This window comes from Amblyomma americanum, chromosome 2 (assembly GCF_052857255.1).
Source record: "Amblyomma americanum isolate KBUSLIRL-KWMA chromosome 2, ASM5285725v1, whole genome shotgun sequence".
Lineage (NCBI taxonomy): Eukaryota > Metazoa > Arthropoda > Arachnida > Ixodida > Ixodidae > Amblyomma > Amblyomma americanum.
Window position 1 is genome coordinate 22,860,602 of NC_135498.1, and position 27,815 is coordinate 22,888,416.

Here is a 27,815-nt window from a genome sequence, read left to right on the forward strand (position 1 = left end):
ATCTTGTGCACGCTTGACGCTGCAGCTATCGGGGCGCATCTAAGTTGCTAAACGAGATGACCGCGCCGCCCCCTATAGTCTAAGACACGCACGGTTCACCCCCCGTGCGCCGAGAATTAATCAGCCCTGCTTTCTTACGCACCAATTTTCATCCGGGTATTTTAAGAAAGTGAGGGCATCGAGGAAGCTGAGCAAGGCAGGGCCAGACGGCGCCCCCTCCATCCAACCAAGAACGCGTCGGCGCATTAGACTGCAACGTGAACCGTGCGGGCACAGAACGCGGCGCGCGTTTTGCACGGACGGAAAGCGCGCGCGAGGCTGAGAAAGAGGTTGCAGCCGATCGTTACGCACACCGCGCCGCAGCTCTCGCTCACGTGTTTGTGGCGGCCGCAGACAAACGACGGGCCATGCACATTGCGCTCGAGTCGCCGTACAAAGAACCCCGCGCATGCAACATCGGCGCTTAGCGCGCGTCTGTACCGAGCAGCCCGCAAGAATGAGAGGAGGGGGAGGTAAGAGAGAGAGACAGAAAGAGGAAGATGCGGAGGAGCCCACCGCACCTGAGAGCGCGCGCACCCGAACTGCATTCGGGCGCGCTCCGCAGCACCCGCTGCTCGAGCGAGCTTGGCCATTGGCGCGATGGGAGCATCGTTTTCCGCCGAGCGTCGGGACCCGAAGAAACAAGCCTGGCAGAGAGGCGAGGCTGCGGCGGAGGCATTGGCTGCAGCCGCCGTGGATGCCTGGGAGGCAGGCAGGCAAGCATAGTACGCGCGGGGTCAGGGCGGGTCGCTCCGCTCGTTTCCAAACCGACTTCTCGAGGGGATTAGAAAAGAGAAAGAAAGAAAGAAAGAAAGAAATAAAGAAAGAAAGAAAGAGACGCGGCAGCGATGAAGGAAAGGCCGAGCGGCGTCAATTACGAAAATCATTTTCGAAGACAGAGTGCGTTTTCAAGAACGTCGGCCTTCTCATGAGGTCACCCTCACTCCCCCCCTCGGCGGTTGTATTTCTCGGGCGCGCCTGAGCTGGGCGCTGGGTACGTTTAGCCAGGAAAAAAAAAAAAGAAGAAAGAAAGAACAACGAAAAATGTTCTCCGCTCTGAGCGCGCGTGCTCGCGTGTGAGTTGCCTTCCGAGAGCAGTAGGAACGCGCGGTGCGTGAGGCGCTGCGAGACAGGACCCGCAGTCTCACGCACACACACACGCACGCACACTGTTCATCAGCCAGTGTGCTCCCACCTGAATACGTAACAAGCTTACGCTGTACACTGGGCTCGTGATCTCGGTCTTCTCAACGAGGCCCTCTGTCTCTCTTCTTTCTTTCCTCTTCGCTCCCGAATCGAACGAAGGAGCCAAAAGCGTCAGGCCGAGAAACACGAAACGAAAGAAGAGACTATTAATATTTCACGGTGGTCCCGGTCTCTCTCTCTCTCTCTCTCCTCTCTCTCTCTCTCTCTCTCTCTCTCTCTCTCTCTCTCCTCTCTCTCTCTCTCTCTCTCTCTTTTTTTTTTTTCCTTCGCCCCAAGTCCGCGCCGAGCATGCCGCGTGTTCAGACAACGCTATTAGGGCGCGCACTGCGCTTTGGGCACGATTTCGAGCTTATTAAGGTGCGCGCCATCACCAGCCGCTTATGCATCCTATAAAGGACGGCAATACACATAGGTTCCGAGGGTTTAAGCCTCGTTATCGTATCACCCGTGGAGGGAGACTTTAATCAAGATTAGAGAGCGTATCACCCTTCGACCATATTAAAAGCTCTATTATTTGCGTCACGTACTTCAGGCAGGCGGGCAGCCAAGCGCGCACGCAAACACGCACGCGGCACGTACCTCTTAGTTTCATGGTAGCGTTAGGTTAGCACGAAAAAAAAAAACATCCGGGCTTTTCGCATATGGCATTGAACAGATAATATATAACTAGAAGTGAACTGAAAGCGTTACTAACGGTGGAAGTACATGCACTGATGGACGCCGTACACATAAAAGAAACCGGAAGGCCGTTCCGATGTGTCTCACACGTAACCGTTGCGCTAATATACGGCAAACGTTAGGCTAACGTTTTTAAAATTACAGAAACAAAGTTGGGCCCAATCTCTCTTGGGGAACATTGTCTTGCTGCAGAGGATTCGCAAGACAGGGCGCACTTGTCCAGCAAGGCGTGCTTTGTCTTCGTCTCTTCTTCGTCTGCATTGAAGCGGCGTTACGAAATGGTCGATTCTTTCCGTGGCGCGTCATTCTGAAAACGTTCGCACATGCCATCCCTCCACGCAAGAAAATAGCTCAACTACATCGCGCTGAGTAAACGCGTTTAGGCTCGTCGCTTATACGCGTGCCTTCCTCCAGACTCCGTGGCACACACCACGAAAGATCACCGAGCCCACTTTTCCGCGAGGTGACCGATCATTATGAGCTTTGCAAGATTGATTTACAAGATTACCCACGCGATACCGAATGCTCGTATAATCTTACGCGCCTTGCGCAAAGCTCGGCGCGAGCCCATTGCTCGCATTTTTTTTTTTTGTTGGGGGGGGGGGGGGGGGGGGGGCGATAAACAAGAACACAACTTTCCGACCCAACGGAGCCCAGAGAGCGCTCGATCAACCTGCCCTGGACAAAACAAACCAGCCGGCCCCGTGTGCACACACCTGCGTTCAGCTCGTTTTCCTGATAGATATTACGAACGCGGCGGGTAGAGCACCGCCCTACGGGCGATACTATGGCTCGAGAGCGCGGCCGGTTCCTTTCTGACGGACAGTCCAAATTGTTTCCTGTTAGCCTACACGCTCCGCAGAAATTAGGCACGGGCTGTCTCGGGAGAGGCTTGATATATCTCCTATCGTGGGCGGCCCCGTTGCACGCGGGTTGTGTATGCATGCGCACAGCGCATCGCTCAACCCCGGCGAAAAGCTCGCACCGCTGCGTTACTCGGCCTGGCAACAAAATCGCTCAGTGTGTGCATGCGCGAGCTCAAAACGGCCTCTTATTCTCGACAAACGCGTCGTGTACACACATCTCGGAGGCCCTTCCCTTCTCTATAGCCCCCTCAGTCCGGTGCCTCGGCTCGTTTTCCAAAGTGAGGTGACTCGAAACCACAGGGTGCACGGTCCTTCCCTACACGCGGTCGAGAATACCGTCCACCGCCGTCTCTTCCCGGTATGGAAAGCATGCGCGCGTATGCGCATAGCACTGTCATCCATCAAGCGATGATAGCTAATCTGTGGTGGGCGCGTGTTACGACATGCTCGCCTTTGGAATCGATCAAACTTGATCGAGATTCGCGCACCCAATCGCGCCCTCTCGAAGAAGGCTCGCCTCTCATTCATGGTCCGTGTTTAGGTATCTAGGCAGGGAGAACTGGGCAATAACTTGCGACCCCTGGGGAATACCGGAACGTTAGGGACAGGAAACCACAGCTACCTCGTTGTTTTGAACTTCCCAAAGCTTCATGTCTGGACATGCTATATGCAAAGGACGCTGCTATTGCAAGTAAGCGCGTGTATTCGTGACACTGCCGCTCACTATACGACACTTGCTTAGATGCAGGATACGAAGTATTTGACAACCCTCTTCGGGTAATGTGAAAACGCCGCACATTTAGATAGGTTATAATAATGTTATAATAAGATACTCCTATTTAAATGTGGCCGCCATACAGACAAAGACAGCGAGGAAGGCACAAGAATACATATATAGAGAATGAACACCTCGGTGGGGTGAAACATGAACTGAGTGCTCTGATGAGGAATTTACTATCTGACCTTCCTCTCCACACTGCAAGATTGACCTAATTTGTCTGGAAATTTCGTGGAGAGAAATGACATTGACGCGAATTAATTATTATTCTCTGACATTCCAATCGAACCTGATTAAACAACCGATAAATAGTAAAACAATCTCGACTACAAAAATACTGGTACCGGAACGCAAGGAGCAGTAACTTTCGAGGGTTGTTTGTGTGGCTGCGCCCTCAAACGAGTATAAGTCGTATGAACGCACGAGGAATACTAGCCACGCAAGGTGATACTGAATGCCTCAATGAGAAAAAAAAGTATTAAAAAGGACAAAAGTCCGTCAAGCAAGAATAAGAAAAAAAAGCTAGTAAGACCACGTCTAGAATTCCAACAGCAACAAGAACAAAAAAGGAATCACCTGAAGGTGCCTCAAGGCACTCCTATAGCTTTTTATAGTCTTCCACGAGCATCAGTGAACTTATGAACTATGGGACGAACGGCCCCGTATAGCTGAACGCCAGCTTCAGGGTTGCTCCGGACGACAATAAACTTTGAGCCGACCGGAGATAGCCCTGCAACTGTTGGAAAATAATACCAAAGGCGAGAGAAACTGTGGATAAGGGAGGATATACTCCTCTTCTAGGATCCGGGAGCAGCTCGTTAACCTGGCGCTTCTTTACGCGTTTCGCCAATGAATGAGGAAAGCTGCAGAGAAAGAAGCTCGCAGGCAACCTATGCGTGGTGAGCAGAAAACGATAAAATACCGGTCATAGCACCAACGAGAGGTTTTTCAGCATAAGCTTCGAATGCTGACAATAAACGACGCGCCGCAAAATGGGAACAAAAATTTGCACTCAGAGAAGCGAACCGAAGTCGAAGGCACTCGCTAATCAGGGTCTCACGCCGGCTCGCCAACGGTCAGGTCGTAAATTGCCGCGCCAAAATGCGATACGTTGCGGACACAACGCAAGCAGAGGTTAACAGCAACGACGCTAAGCCGGTGGCGTATCTTTGTATAAAGGTATAGCGCCGAGGATATATTGGCAGCCGCAGTAACGACGTGTTCCTGAAAGCACTCGCCGGTAGTCTGACCAGAAAGTTCAGAGAGCACTTAGCGGCGCCTGTGGGGGATCGCGTAAGACGGAAAGAACTAGCCAAAAAATTAATTAACGCTGCCGATAGTGAAGCGTTTAATCAATTTCCTGCCGTTCGATGTCGCGATCATGATGGGGCGCTTTAGATTAGGTCAATGATGAAATGCTTCTTACGCTAGAGTTTTGGCTTTACACCTGGATTAGTATCGTGGTCCTGGTGGGATATTTTAAAACCTAGAATGCCTTTGTGTTCTTTTCTTTTTCTGTTTATGGTGCTACCGGCCTGATTTGTTGTATGCCTTGAATTTGTTTGCGTCCTATTTTTTTCTGATCACGCCCCGCACCCCGAACAGGAAGCAACAATTGATACAGTCTTTCAAGGCCTATTGAATGTACGCTTAACACAGGAACTGATTTTTTAAAAATGATTGTGTGTACTTGTGCATTACTACAGCTGCTTTGCCGTTATTATTACGCACGTGAGCTTACTGTTACAAGCCGTAATCACACCGTGGTACCTCCACGCAACTAAGCTGATGATGGCTTCGTCACAGATTCTAAAAAGTGAAACAATTGAAGCCTTACTTCAAGCAAAATCTTCCGCTCCAAGTTGAGGCAATTCAAAACAAGGTCTTGCGAGCTCAGTAATGTCCCGCAATCTCCCTTTTTCTTTGTTCTCCCACAACAACCGGTTCTGGGCAGAGTGAACACACCCTGATAGCTCAAATTTCAGGACTGCGCCTGGCTCATAGCACGCATTTAGCGATCGGTTGTATTACAGCGCTCTGCGGTAGATCCGGACCTCCCAGATGCGTTCGAGAGCGTTAGGAGGACTTTACCACGATTTTTGATGCTAATCTCAATCTGCCTAAATGTGCCGTAAGAAGCCAAATGGCCCCAAATTATCTCCGATAGTGCTATTATCCTCTTAGCGTCGGAGGTGGCCGGCATCATAGGCTCGCCGCAGAGTTCTAACAAGGAAAGGAAGCAACAGATTCAAGGTCGGTTCATAGTAAGAATACGGAAGAGCATATACTTGTGCACCACACGCACACGCCCTAAAGCAAAAGTTGCTGAAGCACTCGACGAAATTTTCGGTGTCCAAGCATGATATATATAAAGGTAAGTTTGTTGAGCAAGCAGTATTTGAGCGTTTTAAAGAGAAAAGTTGATCAAATAGGTTTCAATGACTGCACACAAATAGCCATGAGGGTGTTCGAAATTCTTTTCCAAGTATGACACGATTTAGCATGATATAAGTGCCACTTGGTAACTAATAATGGTGACGAATAGTCGGCAAAGACACGGGTTGAAGCCAGTAGACAGCAAAACGCGGTAAGACGCTAAGTAAACAACACAAGCCTTGTACCGCCTTGCATTGTAAATAACTATATAATGACACGATGTCAACCCAGAGATTGGAAGTACGCGGTATTGCTGCAAGCCATCTGACCTCTGCAAAATGAACAGGGCTCAATAAGGAGCCGGCGAGGGCTTGTTAAGGGTCATACTGCCACGAAGTTAACGTCACCAGAAGTAGAGATTTGCCTCGGCCACTTATCTCTTAGTTACTCTTAATCAAGCGCCAAATAGAGCAGTCGCGTTCTTTGCATTTTTGTGCCGAACAGATGTCCGGCTAAGTATGTACCTCGTAGAATACAACGTTTATGAACATGAACGAGCTAAAGAAATCATTCGCATGAACCTGGTCGCGGTGTTCAGCTGGCTTCGAATCAACGATAATCTTTCTGAATTTTGGATAATTAAACCCAGAAATATTGCAGTGTACATAAATACACACAGTCGTACAAATCCAGCCGTATATATTTAGCGCCTTGTTTACACCGTTCTTGCCAGTTACGTATAAGACCGTACCCGGGCCATCCACAAAGTGCACAGACCAATCAAAGGACAGTAAATTGCTCCCAACTGCCGTGACCAGCACCACTTGGACTGCACGCGACTCGAGCGTTCCATCGCAGGAACGGGGCGTGAGACGCCCTCACGAGACGCGATAACCTGCCATGCGCAGTTCCGTCCAGGAACCGAGGCAGCTTCCATATTGCCGTCCCTAATGCCAGCCACGAAGCACCACTACCTCTAACTATTTCAACCAGTTCGGTTTTAACTTATCCTGTTTTAATCATTCGCACCCCACCCTCGTACAGCCGGATGAACAGCTTCTGTAGCGTCTGGCCCGAACTATCCCGCATCTTTCTTCTTCCAAGCACGTACAGCCGACCTCTGGCTAACGACTTATTACAGCACGAAGCTTAGGCGCTCGTGCCTGCGGCTGCCGGAAAGGCAGTAGTCGTAGTCCCCCCCCCCCCTCACCCTCTGTCCAATTTTTCTCCGAAGGCGTCGAATTACACGTGTACACTGGGCCCGGAGATGGTCACCCACGGTTACGCGTTCCTCTGGCCCCGCTGTATGTGTGCGCATGCAGGAAGCCGCTGCGGCTGCTGCTGTTGTTATCGACGCGCGCAGCGCACGCCGCCAGTAGTGGTGTACACGACCATCGGAGGCGCCCCTACACACGCGAAGCGCCGGATCCCGTCACGGCGCCGGCCGACGCCGGGTCACGCACCCATTATCACGTGCGAATTGCGGAGCGTTGCCGATATCCGCGTGAGATGCGGAAAAAGAGCACAAACAACACCTGCAACCCACCGCCGCTAACGCCACCAGCAGCACGAGCATACGAGCGGAGAAACCCAAAACGCGAACGTGGGAATCGCTTCAAGGAAATGCGTGCGCCGGGTTAGCCAAAGGGTGAAGAAAAGCGCGCGCCCACAAGCAACAGCAGCCCCACCAATACACAACCACGATGGCTAACAGGCGCCGCGAACACGCGCGCGCAGCTTATAGGGGACGCGGTAGCGCGCCGGCGCTGAAAGCCGGCTTTGCGGTGGCGTATGGTCAAGCAATGCGCGCTGAATAAACATGGCTCGCCGGGCAATGCTCGGCCTCCTCATCTGTAGGCTGGGCGCGCGCGCGCCCGCCAGCGAACGACGGCCCCGAAGAGCGCGCGGCTGTGATTATAAGCTATACTGTAGACCGGGCGACTCGATTAAAGCGCGGCCGCTTCCGCAGCTTTTTGTCTTTCGGCGAATACCGTTTCGAACGATTGGTCTGCAATCAGTTCGCCGCTTCCCAAGGCCGGCGAGCGAAAAAAAAAAGACAAAAACCCAGGAAGGAGAGGAGGCATTCCGACATCGGGACATGCAGTATATATTGTATATCGTATAAGCGTACCTGTCGGCACTGTGGAGCGTTGCCGCGATAAAGCTCCGGTAAGCCGAGCTCATTTTAAATGCACTGCAGGAAGGCGCCGACATGCCGCTCGAGACCGTGCCCTGTGCTTGAACGATTCCTCTTCGTCATCTTGGCCGCAGAACGCGCGCGCGCTAAGCCAAGATGCTACGGGGCCCGCGCTCATTCTCGCGGTTTGCGCATTCCGCGGGCCCAATTGCGCGGCAAAATATACCGGCCAATGGTGTGTGACGAAAGGGCGCGACCTACCCCGCCGCGCCAGAAAAAGCAAGCTAAGAGGACTGTGCGTTCTCTAGTGTGTGTGAGAGAGAGAGAGAGACCCCATTTTCTCATCGCATCCCAACGGGAAGAACCTGGAATGAGACGCCAAGAAAGCAACCAAACATCACCCCCAGAATCCCCCGCGCTACGCGCACCATGGGCGCTACAAACGCTCGTTTAAATGTTTGTCTCCTTCGGCGCTTCCTTAGAGGCTTGGCTCGTCTTCACGTGACTCTACACCTGACAACAAGCGCATGCGGTCTTAGTTCCGCGCCTCCGCGCTCACGCTGCAGGCACCCGCGCCGTTACTTCCACGCAGACATGCGTGTTGCGCCCGCTCTGAGAGATGGCACGCGCCGCGGAGTCGGCATACTGTTTGCCTCATTCGTTCGCACAATGTCGGAAAGGTTATTTCTGGATCATTTTGCGTTGTAAACGGCCACGTGGCGCATCCGCCTGGAGAGTGAACGATAGGCAAAAGAAAGGAGGAAAAGAGAGACAGAGCGACACCGTCGGGGAGACAAACGCGCGTCACGTCGCTTGGCCTAAATTTCTTGAGGGAGACGCGTGGCCCCAGGGCAAACATTTGCTCGCCACCAGGGTGAGGGCGCGGTCCATGACTGATGGACTCGGCGTCATCGGTGTTGTACGTATAGCCGAGAAAAGAAAAAAAGTGGCGGGGAACACAACTCCAGGGAAGTTGGATGATGATGCGTCACCTCATCCTCGGCGACGGGCGCGTGCGGACAAAGTGAGAGCTGCTGAGAGGCGCAGTGCCAGAAGTTAGGAATGCCGAGCAGAGCGATCTCATTTCTCGCACGGCCAATGTAGCACTGTTGGTGCAGCTATAAAAACACGAACGCTCACACTACCTCTCACTCAATCATTTCTTCACTAATGAAAACTCATTATCACTCATACCACTACACGCTAGAACAACCCCCACTATACCACATGTATACTAGCACATGCACTAGCACACATTCACTTGCGATTTGAGTAACCGGAGAGCACCCGCCGCGGTGGCTCAGTGGTTAGGGCGCTCGGCTACTGATCCGGAGTTCCCGGGTTGGCACCCGACCGCGGCGGCTGCGTTTTTATGGAGGAAACACGCTAAGGTGCCCGTGTGCTGTGCGATGTCAGTGCACGGTAAAGATCCCCAGCTGGTCGAAATTATTCCGTAGCCCTCCACACTACGGCACCTATTTCTTGTTTCACGCCCTCCTTTATACCTTCCCTTACGGCGCGGTTCAGGTGTCCAACGATATATGACACAGATACTGCGCCATTTACTTTCCCCCGAAACCAATTATTATTAATTAATATTAGTGACCGGAGAGCACTCGCCAGGCACTCCACATGTACCGCGTTTGACGTACAGTTGTCGCCCTGCGAAGCACACGATTTTCCGGCTTGTTGCGAGCCAATACACAGCAAAACAGCCTAAGAAAAAGAATTCGCACTCGCCACAGTAAGAAAAGCCCATTTACTGGAACCGCTCCTGAGGTTTATCTCTACCTGGGCTTTATCTTCGAGACCGCTGACAACGGCATCTACGTGGGTGGCTATGAGTGCTGTATGTGGGAAAACCTTGGCTCCTGCCCACATTCCTTTTAATGTCTTCTCCCCCCCCCCACTCTCTCCTCATTTCCCGCACAAAATCATGTCATCAGGGGAAAGTATGGAGCGTAATCAACATTTCCTGTCGCTCTTTCGCACCTATTAGCAACCCTTTCTCATACATGTAAAGCCGTCCCCGCAGGAGATCCACGCTCTCGTGTTTCGGCTATTTACATATGCATCATAGGCGCCAGCATATGTTCTTGGTGCTTCGTATATATTATGCCGGCCAGTGCATCTTTCGACATGGCTCACCAAAAGACAAGATCGGTGTGCCCCTAATCGGAAAACTCCAACTCAGCCTAACATCACTACGACATGGAATCTCCGCCATGCCAACTAGGCACACCCAGCGCCTCGCCTTCCTACATGAGCCTTTTCAAATGAACAAACTGCCACTTTCCATCTCTGCTCCTCTACTAACTGCTCCTTTTATCCCTTCATACAAAACAACAACAAAAAAGCAATCGCATGCCACTGTTTCTCCAGTGTACCGGCATAAACAAACTGCAAAAGACGAACAGTATACAACCCCGCACATCGTCGAAAACGGGCACGTACAAAGAGCCAGGGCGAATACGCCTAACAAACGCGGGAACGACCACAACAGCAATACCAACAAGAGGGTGGGGAGTTCTTCACGCACCTCGCTACGGTCGACGCACATTATGCGCACATCATTGGGCGCGGCAAATTCTGCGACGCAGGACCCACAACATCAGCACGGCGACAACGGCGACAGGGTCACGCCACTGCTCTGCCGTGTGCCCACAAACCATCAGTCTTCCACCGCGAAAACTAAAAGCCCGGGGATAACAGGAGCGCGAGTAAATAATAATAAAAAAACGCTTTCTCGTTATATAGTGACGCCGGTAAATAGGGTCCCACCGGAGAAGTGAGTGCTTCCATATACGAGGACGGTATACGCGCACCTTGAATGGCCCTCCCGGTTTATTCAGCGGTTCGCGCCGTTTTCCACTGCTTCTGACCGAAGCGAATCCCGGTTGCACACACACACACAGCACACCGAGCCGGCCGTGCGTGCAGGCGAAGAAAGCCATGAATGGATGGCGAAGCGATGTAAACTGCCCCGATAGGAAAGAAAGGCTCTCACAATGGACCGCGCGGCCGACAATAAACTCGAGGATTTTCTGCAGAAAAGAACTGTTTCTTCGCCGTGACAGCGTCGCGAGAGACGCGCAGAACACACACACACAGACACGCACGTAAACGTGCGTCAGTGCAGCCGCCGTCGTCTCCGCCGCTGCAAGCTCGGCGTCCGCTCCGATCATCATTCTCTCTCCCCCTGACCATCAAACCATCATTAATCTTCCTCTCCTCCTCGCCAGTTCCGCTCGGGGAAAAAAGGAAGCCGCGACGCTTGGGGGGAGGAGGAGGAGGCGACCTCGAGCGCGGCAGCAGCGAGGATGCCGAATGTGGGGAAAGCGCGAAGGCAAGAAAAAGGAAAACGCCGCACTGAGGATCGTCGCGGGAGCGAAAGGGGGAAGCCGCCGCCCAAAGGATCTCAGCCGGAGCAGCGCTGGGGATCAACCGAAGGTAAAGCGTCGTCGTTGGGAGAGGGGGAAGAAAAAGGCCCTGGAAGCGAGAGGGGGGGTCTTCTTCGTCTCTTCGTTGCGTATACGTATGGCTGCGCAGTCGGAGAGCCGGGACGTGGTGATCGCGAAGCGGGTGAAGCGGAGGAGACCGAGAGGAGGATGCGACAGATGTGGTCCCACGTGCGGCGCATTGTTCAAACGGTGGATTTCCGCAAGGAGAGGGACCGCGTACAGGAACCCGCGGCGGTCTCCTTTTGTCTGGCCGAGCCGTCTAATTGTGGCGTCGCCTTGCGCGCGTAACGAATGGGGCCCCGAATATAACCCATTCGGAACTGACCGCGCGAAAAGCTTCGCGGCTCATACGAGAATAGTCGTGCGGCTACGCCCGCTACTGCCGTTGGCGCAAGAAATGAGTGATCCATTTGGACCGGCTTTTGTTTCGGTATACAGCCGGCCCGCGGGGTGCCGCTCCGTCTTTGGTCGCCGCGGCCCGTAGGTGCACAATGCGATATGTATACCACTGGCCAGGTGATCTTTCAGGTCGGTTTTTCCCGTGGTCTGCCTCCGGGACGCGTTGCGCATATAATGCCCCATGCTGGACTCTTTGAATACTGGAGCTGGAACTTGCATAAGCAGGCAACCCGCCGCGGTGGCTCAGTGGTTAGGGCGCTCGGCTACTGATCCGGAGTTCCCGGGTTCGAACCCGACCGCGGCGGCTGCGTTTTTACGGAGGAAAAACGCTAAGGCGCCCGTGTGCTGTGCGATGTCAGTGCACGTTAAAGATCCCCAGGTGGTCGAAATTATTCCGGAGCCCTCCACTACGGCACCTCTCTTCCTTTCTTCTTCCACTCCCTTCATTATCCCTTCCCATACGGCGCGGTTCAGGTGTCCAACGATAGATGAGACAGATACTGCGCCATTTCCTTTCCCCCAAAACCAACTATTATTATTATTATTATTATTATTATTATTATTATTATTATTATTATTATTATTATTATTATTATTATTATTATTATTAGCAGGCATTTTCATCGCTTATAAAACTGCGCAACTGTGGACGTCATGCGTACCGTCAAGTGAACCGTCGCGTGCGGTATTGATATCTCTACACCTTGTAAGTCCACTTCTGCGAATGCCCTCCATGTATGAAGAAAAACGACCATTCGCTTCAGTGCGCAAGGGTGAGGGTACGACTATTCTGACTCCACAATACTGAGTTACTGGACGAAGGTCTCAATATGTATGCTGCAAGCAGTCAATTAAAGCAATCAAAATGCTAAACAGCAGCATTTATTTGCTTCCAGTGAATGATGAACCAACAGCGCTGCCAACGATGCTACTAAATGCGCGCTCGTTCTCACCATAGCCACTGAAAGTGCAGAATAATTAGGTACTACAGGTAACTGGTGTTTCGCTCTTCTCCGTGTTTTCCACGAGCGTCTCAGTAAACGTAAGGCATCGCTGAGAAGCTTTTGAAAACGCCGACAAATTTACAGAGCTCCGAAAAGTTCGTGCTCCCCCTTCGTACAATCATTTGCAATGAAATGTATGTACTATATAGGCACTACAAATAAAGCAACTGCAGCAAATCAAAGGCACGAAATACGTGAGAACATTGAGCCGCCTATCAGCTAAAAACTGCGATAGATAATGACCCAACGAGAAAATATACCGAGGTGATATTCGCCACCCTACGGAGTACACAATTCGGCGTTGAGTATGTATCGCTTTGTCCTTGCCTTTTTTTCGTGCACCGCGATGGCTAAAGTCACGCTCTACTAAGTTCAAATCTAAACGCTGTCAAATCAGAAGGAGTTCCCGGTGCATCCGAAGCAGAAGCTCGCTTTTGGGGTGGGTGAAACCTAATCCAAGGTGAAGGTGACCACAATACAGCGCCACGTGCCTGGACACGTAAAAAGAAGGCAGAAAAAGGGGGCAAATAAAGCGTGCCAGCCCCTAGCATATAAGGAGGGACGCAGGCCCGGCCACTGTGTGTACTATAGGGACTACGAGAGGGCTGTTTCTTCGTGAATGCGTGCCGCAGTGTCCGGAAGAACGTGGGACACAACACGGAAGAGGGGGACAGGTGAATAAAAGGGCACCCAGGCACGCGAGTGAGCGCATGCATCTCCCTGGGGTGAGGGCTATTCAGGAGCCACCGGCGACGAGTAGCCGCTCTCGTGTCCTCCCGAGTGTACCGTGTTTTTTCCTGCCTTGTCCGACCGCGGCGCCACCCTCGGAGCCAAGTTATTCGAATAGAAACTTCGGTCGGATAACTTTGCTCGAGAGACACCATATCCACGTAAACAAACTTTGCTTGATAGAAGGGACTATAGAAGAGGAAATAATTGAGGGCCGGAGGTAAGACGAAGCCATGCGAGGAAGTAGTGATGGACGCCGATAAGGTTGAGGCCGCGATGGTAGGTAGCGACGCCATCACCGCAGTTCCCTCAACATATACATATCTGCAGTTTGTGGACTTTGAAAATTGCAGCTATTCAAAGAAAACTTCTGAAGACTGCAAGGAAAGCAGGGTTATTGTGAGAGTTAGTACACGCTCTTCGTTAGAAGCGACTGCCCTGCCCCCTGTCCGCTCACAGCAAGCAACAACAAGAAACGGCACATTTAGTTTGAATGACTCACCGATTATCAGTCAGGGATCGTGATGTTTGCACGGTTAAATGAAGATCCCGAAGGAGGCTTTGAAACACACTAATTGTTATTTCCTAGTGATAACGATAACGTGCAGCATCCTCCTGGTTATGATAACGTTCGAGCACACATTTTGGTGCTTTTAATTAATGACTGAGAACGTAAAACATCCCAGAGTAGCGGTGTTCCGAAAGCGAAGTAGCCGCTCGCACTAAATTTCACCACACTGGCAGTACTCAGAGATTGCGTGCCCCATCCTCTAGTCCACGCGTGCAACAAGCAAGCTCCCGTACTGAGCCCCACCGCGCAGCTTGCAAGCCCGCGCTTGACAAGCAAGCAGGTCAGGGAGAGGACAGTCACCGCATGAAACACGACGGAAAAGGCGGTAGCCGCTGCCTCCTGCTCAGGTGCGGGTCGAGAATAAAGGTGCGGGCCACGGGCGTCGCGAAACACTCAATCCTGACCATGCCGGGCGGGGTGCCGGCCCGAGCGAAGCCTGAGAAAGAAAGAAGACCGCGGGTCAGGCGTCGCTCGCGCACCCGGAGTCGGTCCGTGCGCGGCCCGAGGTTGGTATTCTTCTTCCCTTCTTTTTCGCTCTCGAGGGCCATTGGGAAGCGAAAACAAGCCATTGTCGAGGGCAGAAAAGAAGCCCAGCACGCGTCCTGCGGCTCGTTTTCAGCGCGCGCTCCTGCCGACGGGGCCCAGCAGGACGCCGAACGGTCGACGTGTTTAGGGGGCGGGCATCCTTCGCACGCAACTGTGAGGGTCGTCGTGTCTTTGATTGCTTGTTGACTGTGTGTGTGAACGGACGCGCGTGCCGCGGTTGGACGCTTTTTGTCCGGTGATCGTCGGTCCTGCCTTTTGTACGACAGCTACCCCTCCGTGGCATACGGGAGCTCTTTTGAGTCGAACTAAATGGGTCTCTCGCAGTGTAGGTACGTTGGGACTACGCTGTATGTACTAAAATGCTCGTATGCTGACATTTGTACAGACTCGATCACACTTGTGTAGAGCCCTCTAGCGGTGTGCGGTGGAGCAAATGAAGCGAAATACTATGACAGCTGTCTTGCCAAAGTTCAGGAGCTTGTGCCTGTGCGGTTCGCATGTCTACGTATTCGGCTGCGTTCGATCGCAAGTCATATCATTGAAAGTTAGTGCCTAGTTTATAATTTCGGTTTATTTCCTCCGCATATGGGGGTTTAACGTCCCAAAGCGGCTCAGGCTATGAGAGACGCCGTAGTGAAGGGCTCCGGGAAAATGTGACCGGGTCTGTATATTGCATATATATCGAGATAAAATTAGCCGCAGCAGTGGCACAGTGGTCATGGCGCTCGGCTGCTGACCCCAGAGATGTGGGTTCGAACACGGACGTGGCGGTCCCGTTTCAATGAAGGCGAAATGGTAGAGGCCCGTGTACTGTGAGATTTCAGTGCCCGTTAAAGAATCCCACGTGGTCGAAATTATCCGGAGCCCTTCACTACGGCGTCCCTCATAGCCCGAGTCGCTTTGGAACGTCAAACCTTCTAAACAATAAACCAAACCAGATAAAAGTATACTTAATAAATACGCTTTAGCCTAGATGGCAGGTTTTCTCTTAACCGCGACGTATCTAATCCATGGGCTCTGTAAGCAGATATCTCGTTTTCCACGAAGTTGTTCTCAAATAACGAACTCCACCCAACAAAGAGAGAGAGAGAGAGCTGCTGTTCATTTGCACGAAGACGAAAACTATACGAAGAATCAGCGTTCAAAAAAGTCACTCTATGCGTGTCAATGTGCGCGCGCCTGCTTTTTTTTTCTGATCAACATGTCTTCTCGAGAGGACCTGAGATCACTCCTATTTGTGAAAGGAACATGTGCCGCCCTAGTTGCACTCAGACTTATCCTACACTATGTTTTCTTGCCAGGTGTGCGGGCGCCGTTATTAATACAAGAGAAGCGATCAAGAGAACTGGTTCAGCTGGTTTGCTACATGCGCATACTATGCAGAGTAAGCCTAAGCCGCTTTAATCACGATTTGTAATTATGCACTCGTCTTCAATTTATCTGTGGGATCAGTGTCGCAAGAAAAGGATTATAAAGCGAATAATAATTCACTGCAGTAGTATACTGCGTTCCTCTTGCAAATGCGACATTAGCGAGACCTTTATTATTTGTTCCAAGCACCAGCAGTTACTCCAAGTCGTTTTCCATGCAATATCCTCAAGTCAGAAAAACCTACTGCCGTCATCTTCAGCTAATTCCTATTCACGGTTCGTGGCGCCTGTCAGTACGGATATCGCCAACAATCAGTGACGTAATCAAGTGTACTAGTAAACGGCTAAGCCAAGTCGAATGCTTTCCCTGTCCTTTCGACGGACTTACGCTTGTTAAATATGAACGCATTCTAGTTGTGCCGACGCTCAGCTACGAATGCTGAAGGATTTATCTTTAAATAACATTGTTGTGCTTTCATGTTATTATATCATTCAGGATAAGCACAACAGTAGAACTCAGCCGAGGCAGGTATCTGATGTACCCAAAGCACGACCAAGGGTGAGGATTAAATCCAGGCACCGACTACGCCGTAACGCACTTGACGGACGCTAGCACTGAGCTGAAGCCCCACCCTTGTTCACGTCGTAGCTGCATAATACGAGATGCGTCGGTGTAAGCTATACTGCTTAAACCGACGCACCTCGTATGATGCAGCTACAACTCGCAATATGGCGTTCCTGAGTTATAGCGGATTCATGTTCGCCTTGTGTATTTCTAACAGGACAGTAACGGGGGCTACTTGTTGGTTCATTGTAGACTGTCTTTCGTTCTTTGTATTAGTCTTGTGTTCTTTTAGTGTACACCAGGCGCGGTATATGTGCAATTGTGCATTTCAGAAACATATATTCTGTCCACAGGCAAAGGCTATACTTAAGGAGAGATATTGCATGGCACGTACTATACTAGAACACTCTTCGCAAAGCACGCAGATGTGAGGCGTTTGTCGCCTACGGCTGCTCTCAACGGTCGTCAAAAAGAAAGCACGACTTTATATTGTCAACACATTGAACCTGAAGATAAATCATAACAGAAACAAGAAATCTGTTCACATAAACTAATTTCAAAGCTTATTTTCTATAAAAAGGCAGTTGATAATGAAGGAAGTAACCTGGATTGTTATTAAGCGAGACTGAAAAACATGGCGCCGTGCGCTTCGGCAGCCATAGTTGTCATCATACTGCGCAAACGGAGTAATGGCCGTTGTTAGGCTTTTTTTCTTACCAAGTCACACGTAACTGCTCGTGACTGGCTATGACTACTATCACTGTGACTATGAAAACCATGAGTACCAAATCGCCCCCAGTAACGAGCCTCAACGAACTTCAGTAGCACGTGCACGTATTACCGGGTCGTAAAAACGCAAAGTTTTAGCATGTCCTTTACCCCCCTACAGACATCGAAAATGCATGGGCACAGGAATAATTTCATGCGGTCTAAGCAAGACGCTGAACAATGTGGAGGGCTAGGTATTCTTAATTCAGCTAAATACAATCCCGTTTAGTTTACTGTGCGCTTTCGCGGTGAACCAAATAGAGGAAACCTTCAGATAGCGTGGCTGCAAGCGGACAGGCCCGGCAGTTCACGGACACATAGTAGTAATGAAAGTTGTCGCTTGGTGCGCAATCATCTCACAGTTGCTTTAGTTAAGGCAGCTGTAGTGTCTACTAAACGCCGCAATTTCCTGCCCAATTGCCACATTCAGGCCGCTGATGAGCAAATAGACACAAGACACGTACAACATCCAAATATTAATATGATTCACTTATATAGAGCACCAAGGAATAAAAACCGATGCTGATATAAAGCCCACTGGGAGAGAAACATCCATGCGGTAATGTTGATTAAGCATTTATGAATTTTCTTACGCATAATCGTAAAAGTGTGTACCATAAAGGTTACAAAATTCTTGACACCCTCTGCAACTGTATATGATAAATAACCAGTCCTACGAGGTTAAAAAGCACTGGATAGCTCCCCCAGGCAGCACTCATCATGTCTCAACAAACACATTCCAGGTGCCAGCTGTAACGTTTGGCCTCTGAAAGCACACTACGGCGGAGAGAAAGCGACCAAGTAGAGTGGTGCATGTAAATCTGTAACTGAACAACACCAGAGCATGCCACAGACCACTCACCGTGCCATTCAGCTCTTCTCTGAAGAAACAAAGCGTAGTCGAGAAGGCCGTCCACAGATGAATGTTCGATTCCACAGCAGCCAGTCAGGACGACAGCTGAAACCGAAATCAGCTGACGTCACAAGCGCGCAAACACCGATGCAAATGTCGCACTCTGTTGCCGCTTCAGATCTTAAACACACAACACTCAGAACGACATCGACGGTTTATAAAAAGAAAAGAAAAAGGAAACCTAAACACGTGTCGTCAGAGGGCAAGAGGAGGATATAACGCGTCGAATCTCGCACCACCGCACAAGTCGCGCGCAGTCACCGAGAGGCCGACAGTCGACGTCGCCTCGGCGGCAGGTTGGACTCCGCCGCCTCTTTTGTCGTCGCACCGCTGCCGCCGACGTGCGCGATCCGCTCACCGACGCGTCTGTCACGGGCCGCCGACAGGCTCATGACGGGTGCGGGGCGTCACGTGACCAAGGGCTCCGCGCCACTGCCCGTCATTTCTTCCAAGGCGCGCCGGGGGCTAACACATCACGCCCAGCGAACAACTGGGGGTGAACAAGCAGTCGCGTACGAATCTCGAGTTCACGACTCCTCGACGATGAAGTTCTCACCGCTTCCTCCCTACTCGAAGATCAACACGCAGGTGCGAAAGTGGTGGACGTCACTCACTGCATCAATGAAGCCTGGACGCGGAGGAGGAGGAACGGTTATTGTCACGTCCAAATGACGGTCGGAGGCGAAACAGAGTGGCCCGGTTCAGCCGGAACACAGCGCGGGATGAACAAGGCGGCGGGGAGAGTGGCTGAGTGCAGTAGGCTATCTTCACTCGGAAGGAGTGGTGTCGATGCCAGTGGTGGAGTCGTCGCTGGCAGCCGTGCCGCTCCGAAAACGTCGCCGACAAGGGCGCTTGTCGCGAGAGGAGCCAGGAGCTCCCTGCATCGTCACCGGCGCGGTTGAATCGCGCTCGCGACACGGCGCACGGAGAAGGGGGGAGAGGGGGACACACTCGCGCTCGCCGAAACACGCAGAGTCGAGGAGCTCCGGCCAGGGGTTGTTGCGACGAACCAGGCTCCCGAATATTAAGCCTCCTCCCGGGTAGAGTAGGGAAGGTAAAAAAAAAAGGGGGAGGGAACGGGAACCCTTTCCTAACCATACCGAGGAAGCAGTACAAAAAATAGAAACGACGAAACGCCAATAAAGTAAAAAAAAATAGTACGATATAAAACACACACGCCAGAAGAGGTAGCGACAGAGAGAGAGAGAGAAACAGGAGGTGGAGAGCAACGGAAGGAACCGTTTCCACTAACCCTTCCCCTCCGGCGTTTCCTTCCCGCTCACCCGTTCCTGAGGCCCTCACTCTCCCCCAAATGGGAGGCCCTTTCCCCTTCGCTTTACCTCTTGCCTCCCCTAATTTCACCCCACCCCACCCCTCCCCGGCTTTGCGCTCACTGCTTATTTTTATTTGGCCGCTTGTTCTTTAACATTATTAATTCTTCCCAACGTTCTTTCTCGTCTGAGCCTTGGCTTGCATTTCTGATTTCATTTCGGACTCCTCTCCCTGCCACACCCGTTTTATTTCAAACACATTTTACTTCATTGTTTTCTTTCGTTCTTTCTTGCAGTGTTTATTTGTCTCAATGCTTCAATTGCTATGCGCGCGGTAGGAGCGAGAGGGTTCTACGGCTACCGGAACCGAGTTTGAGGTTGGCCACCTTATACCGACAAGCACGAAAGTGTCCAAGATAAGACGAGCTATAACGCGGAGCTTACTTTTCCTGCCAGCATACCAACGGACGCGAAGCCACTCACTCGGCTGCTATCAACTAAAGCGCGAGCTCGAAGACTTCGCCTTAGATAACGCAAGTCAAGAGCAGTGCACTGCAGCACGAGGCGTTCAACAAGAAAACGAGTACAAAACTTTAAACCAGGACAGCTGAACGTTATAGAGCAAACGGCCGAAGTGAGCGCGACGTGATATAAGCCTGACCGCGCAACGCAGTTCGCGAAAGTTGGTGCATTGAAAATCGGTTCAAGATAGACCACGTCCTGTAAAATGAGGTCACTCTTGGGCAGATTGGGATCGTTCGCGCAGGAAACTGCTCTCAGTGTGAAATGCACTGTCGGGGTCAGAATGGCGTATACCACGCGAGATTGAGTTAAACTATATCGCACCGCAACGACAAGGCCGCGACAAGTGTCGCTACGAAGGGGAGACAGATATCATCTGCTGCCATGTCGGTTTTCCGATTTGGATCCGCCGTGATTCTGCTTATCGAAAAGGCTGAAAACTTGGTGCTGAGATGCAGTTTAGTCGAAGCTCACGTGGTACACAACGCGAGCTTCGACTGAACTGCAGGCACCATACACTTTCGGTTCTGACAATTCGTTAGGTAAATCACACAAATGCACCTCAGAGGCGGCAAGTGCCCTTATGCCTGAAGTGGCAGCAAGATAAAAATAATAACAATGAGTTTATAATAGCAATAATAACAAGGATAACAATAATAACGAGGATAGTAGCTGCCGCGAAAAATCTGCTTCGGAGAGCAGCTTGGCGGGGCAACTGGCCCCATACTGACGGCATTTGGCAGCACAGGATAAATCAACCGATTGAATTATTTACATCAATAAATAAAAAATTCAATGTAATTTAAGTCGAAGCACGAAGAAAATCGAGGTGCATCATGTAAAAAGCTCTAATGAAAACATGGACAAACTGTTCATAAGAACAGTTGACGTATTTGTTGTACAGGAACAACTGTAAAATCTGTTCCACTACTGCGTGAGTGTTGATAAAGTAGATCTGATCCCGTAGGCACGAACATTATTACATCGGATGTCAAAGCTAAACAGGCAACTGTTTGTGGTGCATTTTTTTGCTGTCGTGAGTTTGACCGCAAACCAGCGTGGTTTAAACGTGTTCTCTGAGCTTTCACGTACTCCAGAGTTCAAAGACTAGTTCTTTCTCTAAATCTTTTTTTTCACCATTTTTTTTCTTGCCACCGACGTACCTTCCTTCTGGGCGGCGATCCTCTGAGGCCTGGCTTCGCCATTTTATTTAATTTCCTTTTTTTCGTCCGAGGTATTGCAGCGGTTATTTACGACTAGCCTGGAGCGTATACCTCTAAAGAGTTCTATGCGATCACTGCGCCAGTCTTCAACACTTTTCGTGAAAAGGTGTTGAAAGCGGTGAGCTCGTGATCGCAGTTGGGAGAACCTGTCAACGGGTTGTAGGCGCTCGGTGCGCGCGTTGGGAAAAAGGAAGTTTTCTTCGCGGAATTCATTGTCGAGTCTCACGACCAGCCACAGGCGGAAACTGACAGCTCAGCTGCTTCACGCAACGATTCGCATTTCGCCGTTTTGCGTACGCGCTACGACTTTTATTTATTTTTCTTACCGGCTTTCAGCGTATGCAACTGCGCGAAAGAAATAGCGCCGGGCGCCAAGTTTTTTTTTTTTTTTATAGACTCCCATAGAAAATAAGCACAAATATTCTGCTCACGATTTGCGTTCAAGCGTAGGGCAAGTCATAACGGGCAGTGCTGTTGTATTATTTGATTATACGTGACGTCGTGCTGCGTCGAGCCGTGTTACAATAACTGAAGTTCGTCACTTGCCCAAGTGCGTCACGTGCACTGACATCGCACAGCACACGGGCGCCTTATGTGCTGTGCGATGTCAGTGCACGTTAAAGATCCACAGGTGGTCGAAATTATTCCGCAGCCTTCCACTACGGCACCTCTTTCTTCCTTTCTTCTTTCACTCCCTTCTTTATCACTTTTCTTACGGCGCGGTTCAGGTGTCCGCCAATGTATGAGACAGATACTGCGCCATTTCCTTTCCCCAAAAACCAATTATTATTATTATTATTATTATTATTATTATTATTATTATTATTATTATTATTATTATTATTATTATCACTTGCCCAAGGTATACAACAGTACACATCGCTTCATGTGCTGTCATCTACGGAGGCCTTTCCTTCGCTTTCCACGCACATAATCTCCCAGTAATACAACTATCATAACTGGTCATCTTCGATCTTAATAGGGCAACTCAATATACGGCAAACAAAACAGCAGAAACACTGATGGGAGGACGAGCGCATTTCTATGTCGACCGCAGAGGCACAAGTCTGTCATTACATTGGTTAACCTGATAACCATAACCACTTGTCAGTTGTGGGTGCTGTCATTCTGCTTGAAGAAGAGGATTATCCCCGCTCGAGGTTCAAAGCTCTGTCTGGGGCCTTGGAGCCTTCCCGAGGGCACGCTAGACGCATGGGAATGATACTGAAATTCGAATACTGGAGACAATTAAGGAAGGGGGGGGGGGGGAGGGGGCTGCACCAAGACTGCCTCACACGTGTCGCTTATCAAGAAGAGCCTGGCTGCATGGAACACCGAAGATCCCAAAACTTCAAGAAGCTGGCTGCCCAAACCACAGAGTTTTTTGTGGCAATGTCCACGACATCTCCTCCCAGCGACGATAAAAAACGTGGGCCAATACTCTGTCACTCTTCTCGGAGGGGCCACCTTGCCAAGCGACGTCCAGAATGTCCTATACATAAAGGACCAAAGTTTTCCTACGAACCGTCGTCCAACAGACTGCAGAAGCTGGCCATGGTTAGGGAGGCGGCAGGCAGATGTCGTGACCAATACAAGGACCGGCTATTCAGAGATAGAAGCATAGTATGAACCAACTAGCCCAAACGCAAATTTGAGTTGATCATCTTCGTGTAGAAGGACAGCGAATTGGGCGAGTTGGTGTTCCATGGTAACAAAAAAATTCAAACAGCGCTAGACAACAGGACCAGACCGTGTTTGTCTCCTCCTCTTTCTGGTCCGGTTGTCTAGCGCTGTTTGAATTTTTTTGTTACCATCTTCGTGTGGCGGTTACGATGCAGCAGTTAACTTCATCACAGCGTGCTCCGCAAATGTATGCAACTGAAGCTATTTTGTTATATAGGCATGAAATGTAACCAAATTCTCCACTTTTATGTAAATTTAGGCAGATTTCAAAAATTGCGTTTTATTTTGAGCTAGCTGCTATAGTTCCTGAGTAATAACAATGAACATCCGTGTAAAGTAATCGCAAGGCATTAAATATTTAAGGCGGAAATGCACATTTTTTTTATATCAGCATGTTCACAAAGCAACCATTTTTGCAATAAAGCTATTAGTCCTGTGTCTTTAAGTCCAATACTCATGCAAATAAAATTTAAACGCCAACATGCAAGTTCACATGAAAACGTTTCCTACAAAAATAACTTTCGGAAACTATTACATAAAAAAGTCGAGATCGTTATCGCAGTCCTCAACGGCTCAGGGTTCATACGGAGAAAATTGAATAATTCGACTGTCGATCATTATTAAATGCCGAAGGTAGGAGTGGTAGCAATTCCAGAAAAAGTGAAAGATGAGAAAATCAATCGTAATGTTTATTTCACAACAATTCAGTTTATCCACTCGTTAGCTTTTGTTTTTGGTCATATAAATGCGGCATCGCAACCAGCGGAAGCCCTGATCGCTCCTCTTCAAGGTGACGCATAATGATACTAATACGGCGGGGCTCCGTCGTCGGAATAAAGCTGCGGAATCCGCGATGCATGAAATATTCAATTACAAGTGCAATCGTGTTTTTCTGTGTCTCTTCTGTAGTGCATGCATCTGCCTTCCAAGATTTACGTATTTGATAACCATGTGCTACTTCGACACAGTTTTCTGTTACAACATATGTTATCATAAATGACAGATCTGAAAAATTGAAAAAAAAAAATTACGACCAAATTAGGAATCCTGTATGCCGCGTCTCTTCTTAAGAACTTTGTTCTGTTTCGTTTGCACGCTAAATGCTGTGAGATCAAACAATATCACCGAGATGTGCTTGTTTTGTGTTTGCTTTTGTGCTATCCGTTCGGAAGCACTGTCGCCATTCCAATGTTTTCAAAGCGTCGAGCGCGCTTTATTCCGCTGTCCGCTTGCCGCGATATCGTGAGCATGTTCTGGAATCAGGGCACGCACCAGGGTTCGTTCAGAATGCTCGATCCAGAGTGTCATTAGAGTCCGGGTGTCATTAAAGACAGAGTGTAATTAAAGTCATAGTGTCATTAAACCACCTCAGCGTTCCCACTCAGAAGTTGCAGTGTGTGTGCGTGCGTCACATACGTCACCGCCATGCTTGCTCCCCCAAATTCTGCAGGCGCATAGACTCTAAACACGAATACTCCTATATGGGAGTAAAAAGGGAGTAAACTCTCCCCTAGCGCACACCCTTTTCTAAAAGGGAGGACAGCTTACTCTCTTTTTACTCCTTTCTGTTTAGAGTGCGCGTTCGAACAATAAAGGGCGTGCTATCTGCCTGCTTGCTGCGTTTGTGCGCGTACTCGCCCTTTCCCCGTCCATCCCTTACAAAAATTTCTTTATACAGTCTGTATGTAGACAGTTCATAGACTTCCGTCAATAAAGTCTATAGATTCTCTGTAGACGGACCCCAGAGTAGTCTAGAGGTATACAAATCCTATAGAGAGCCTATAGACAATCTATAGATTTATGGTCGTACGCTTTTTGTAGAGTTTTGTCTATAGACATTCTATAGAGTCTAAATAGACAAAAATAAATATCCATAGGAAGGCAACAGAGTCTGTAAGAGGTCTATAGACTGTCTATAGACCATTTTTGTAGGGGGTGTTTCGTTCACGGAGTGTTTTCCTTCGCATCTATAATAAGTCAACTAGCCCGACAAGTTCCACGTGATGATGCCGCATTGCTCACGCTCTGCAGACTGCCGGCGCCACCATGCGGCCTAGCTGCATATCTTAGCGCGTGGCCTAGCGTCTTCTCGAATGAGCGCGGCTGTTCGACGAGCCTCGTGCCTGCAAACGGCTGTCTTGCTCCTTGCGACGTTTGTCTCTGGCAATATTATCACAAACCCGTCCTTAATGTCAGATATCCGAAAGTTTGCTACCGTATTATCAGCCAAATTCAAGCTTATAGCGCCGATTGTTGTCGGTATACGAGCGACGACATCCACTCGCGCACTTGTATGGAGACAGTTCACACGAAGCGCTCCTTCCGGTCTCGGTCAACATCTCCGTTCGTAAGAACAAAATAGATCATCAGACACAATAATGTCGAATCGTATACTCCTTTACGCAGGCACTCAAGTAACACGCAAACCACTTGTTCTCAAAGGCACGGGTACGAATAAAACAGGTTATCGGTTTCCCACCGATACTGAAGCTATATATACCCGATGTGTTTATTTTTCTCCTGCCTAGTAGTAGTCGCGAAGCGACAAGGAAGACTAATAACCCAACGAAGTTAACAAGATAAAAACCTTTCTCGCCAATGTCCTGCCCGGTATTCTCGTTCGCGGACAGACTACAGCAAGCAGTCTTACAGGGGTCGATCGTTTTCTACGCATCGCTATCGAATATTTAAATTCCGCTTAGACGCAATCTGCTCATTTGTGAAGTGTGCTTTCTATTTCCCCGCTATAGAGAGGACCGATCCAGATATCAGCGGCGGCAACAACACACTTGGGTATTACTTTTCCGGAGCCCACAAACGTGGCCCCGAAAATGAACGGAGCCGACAGAGAGCGCAGAAAGAGGAAGAAAGGCGTAACGCTGAATCGGCCCGCTAATTAAGACCGTGGGACCGAGCGAATACGGGGCGACGGCGCCGGAGTGGCATTCATTCCACGCCTCGAGACGCCAGCAGGAAAGCGAACGAGAAGACGCCGAGAATGGAAAGAAAGGGGGGGAAAGAAGATAGGAAGGAGAGAGAGAGGAAAGGCGAAATTTCGCGAGGGAAATTTTTGCTCGGATGCCGCGACCGCTTAGGACAAGGAGAGGGAGGGAACGAGAAAGATGCGCGACAGAAAGACAGATGTGACGCGCGCGCGCGAGCGTCTGGGAGAGGCGGCGTCGTGGCGCTGTGTTTGCGCGACTCTGACGTCGTCTCGACGCGGGGGTATGTATGCGTCTGTGGTCTCGGCGGTGACGATGATGTGGAAAGGGGTCCGGGAGGACGAGGTGTTCAGGAAAGCGAGCAATTAGGGACGAAAAAGAAAAGGGAGGAAAGATGGAGTGACGACCAAGTCGACGCGTACAGCAAAAAAAAGAAACACACATTGCCGCGCTTCGCGTTCTGAACGCTGTTGCGTTGAGACGGCGCGATGCATGTCTGGAATTACGCGAACTTGTGTTCTTAGAGAAACAAGCAAAAAAATAATAAAGCACCCCGAGTTGAACACGCGCAGGAAACTATGAGCCTTATTCTGTATCCTCTTTGCCTTGCTTTGTTTATTGCGCGCATAGCTTTTTGTTTTTTGTTTGTTTTTGTCTCACTCGTAGAAGGTCGCCGACCCGATCCCTGCCGGAGTGGTGGCAATTAAGGGCGCGCCTCTGGGGCTGTATGGTCCGGAGAGATATTTCAGTTACAGTCTCCTCAAAAGCCAATGCGCGTCCGACAACACAGGAAAGGGGGTGGGGTGAAGAGAAAAAAATCAGGCGGCTTGTCTCTAAAGCCTTGCCTCGAGAAGACGTCTGGCCATAAACGAGATATATAGCCTTATGTCGCGTTACTTGACAACTCCGGCTGGCGGAAGCCGCGTGCGAATGGGAAGGGGGGGGGGGGGGGGGGGGTCTAACGCATATATACGGGCTAGCGGACGTCGGCAAACCTTTTTACAATTCGGTAGCCAAAAGCAAGACAAGCGCAAGCGCGAAGTCGTGATTGAACAACGCGCGCGTCTCGAAAGGAAAGCTCGCACGCCCAAATGCCGAAACGGCGCGAAGCGAAATTATATTCGCCCTGCAGGGCAAACACGTTCGGCACCTCCTTGCGCCCTGCTTCGCAGTCTCGACCGCGACGTCGCTCAACACCGTTTCTGTGGGACGAAACGAATTTTCCCGTACGAGTAAATGCCAGTGCCCGCCTGGCTCTGCCGATAGACGGAGGCCCAGCACGTTTGATGAACTGCTTCCGCAGCCGTATACACCGTTGCTTCGTCGGCGCCTACTTTGTTGTCGTTCGCGTCGACAACGCTGACGCTTTTCGATCATCGTTAAAAAGTTGGAGCGAACGTGCCCGCTCTTGTGTGCTCAGCGAGGGGAGGAGGAAATGCTTCCTGCCCGGAAGTTTGAGTTTCCCCACATCGCGCCTGCGAAGGTGTATTCTTTCCGCGGCAAGACAGGTTGCTCGCGGACGCCCGCTTTTATGGGCAGTGTTTGCACGAAGTTGCTGACTCGGCGGAAGAAGAGCCAGGCGCGGCCTGGTAGCCTCGCGGGACCGCTATTCGCCGTTTGATCTGGGAGTTCCGGAGCAAGCCGTTCTTTTGGTAGCACTCCGTAAGTGGCTAAACGAGCTCTTATGGAGGGCATCTTAGCTCAACGGGCAAAGCAAACGGCCCGACTGCAGCCGAAGTTTGTACTTCAGCCCGTCAGTATACGACAT

The 27,815-nt window shown here is 50.3% G+C and overlaps 1 protein-coding gene across 5 annotated transcripts in view; it reads right to left on the reverse strand.

Moving 5' to 3' along the window:
* The window catches only part of LOC144120761 (uncharacterized), a 560,558-nt gene that overhangs the window by 345,679 nt on the left and 187,064 nt on the right, over positions 1 to 27,815 (reverse strand). For 3 of the 5 annotated variants that reach the window (XM_077653446.1, XM_077653448.1, XM_077653447.1), the window contains one exon: positions 18,356 to 18,451. The exons of the other annotated variants lie outside the window; for them this stretch is intronic. The gene's annotated coding sequence lies outside the window, so the exon portion shown is untranslated. The remainder of the gene's footprint in view (positions 1 to 18,355; positions 18,452 to 27,815) is intronic. 5 annotated transcript variants of the gene reach the window in all.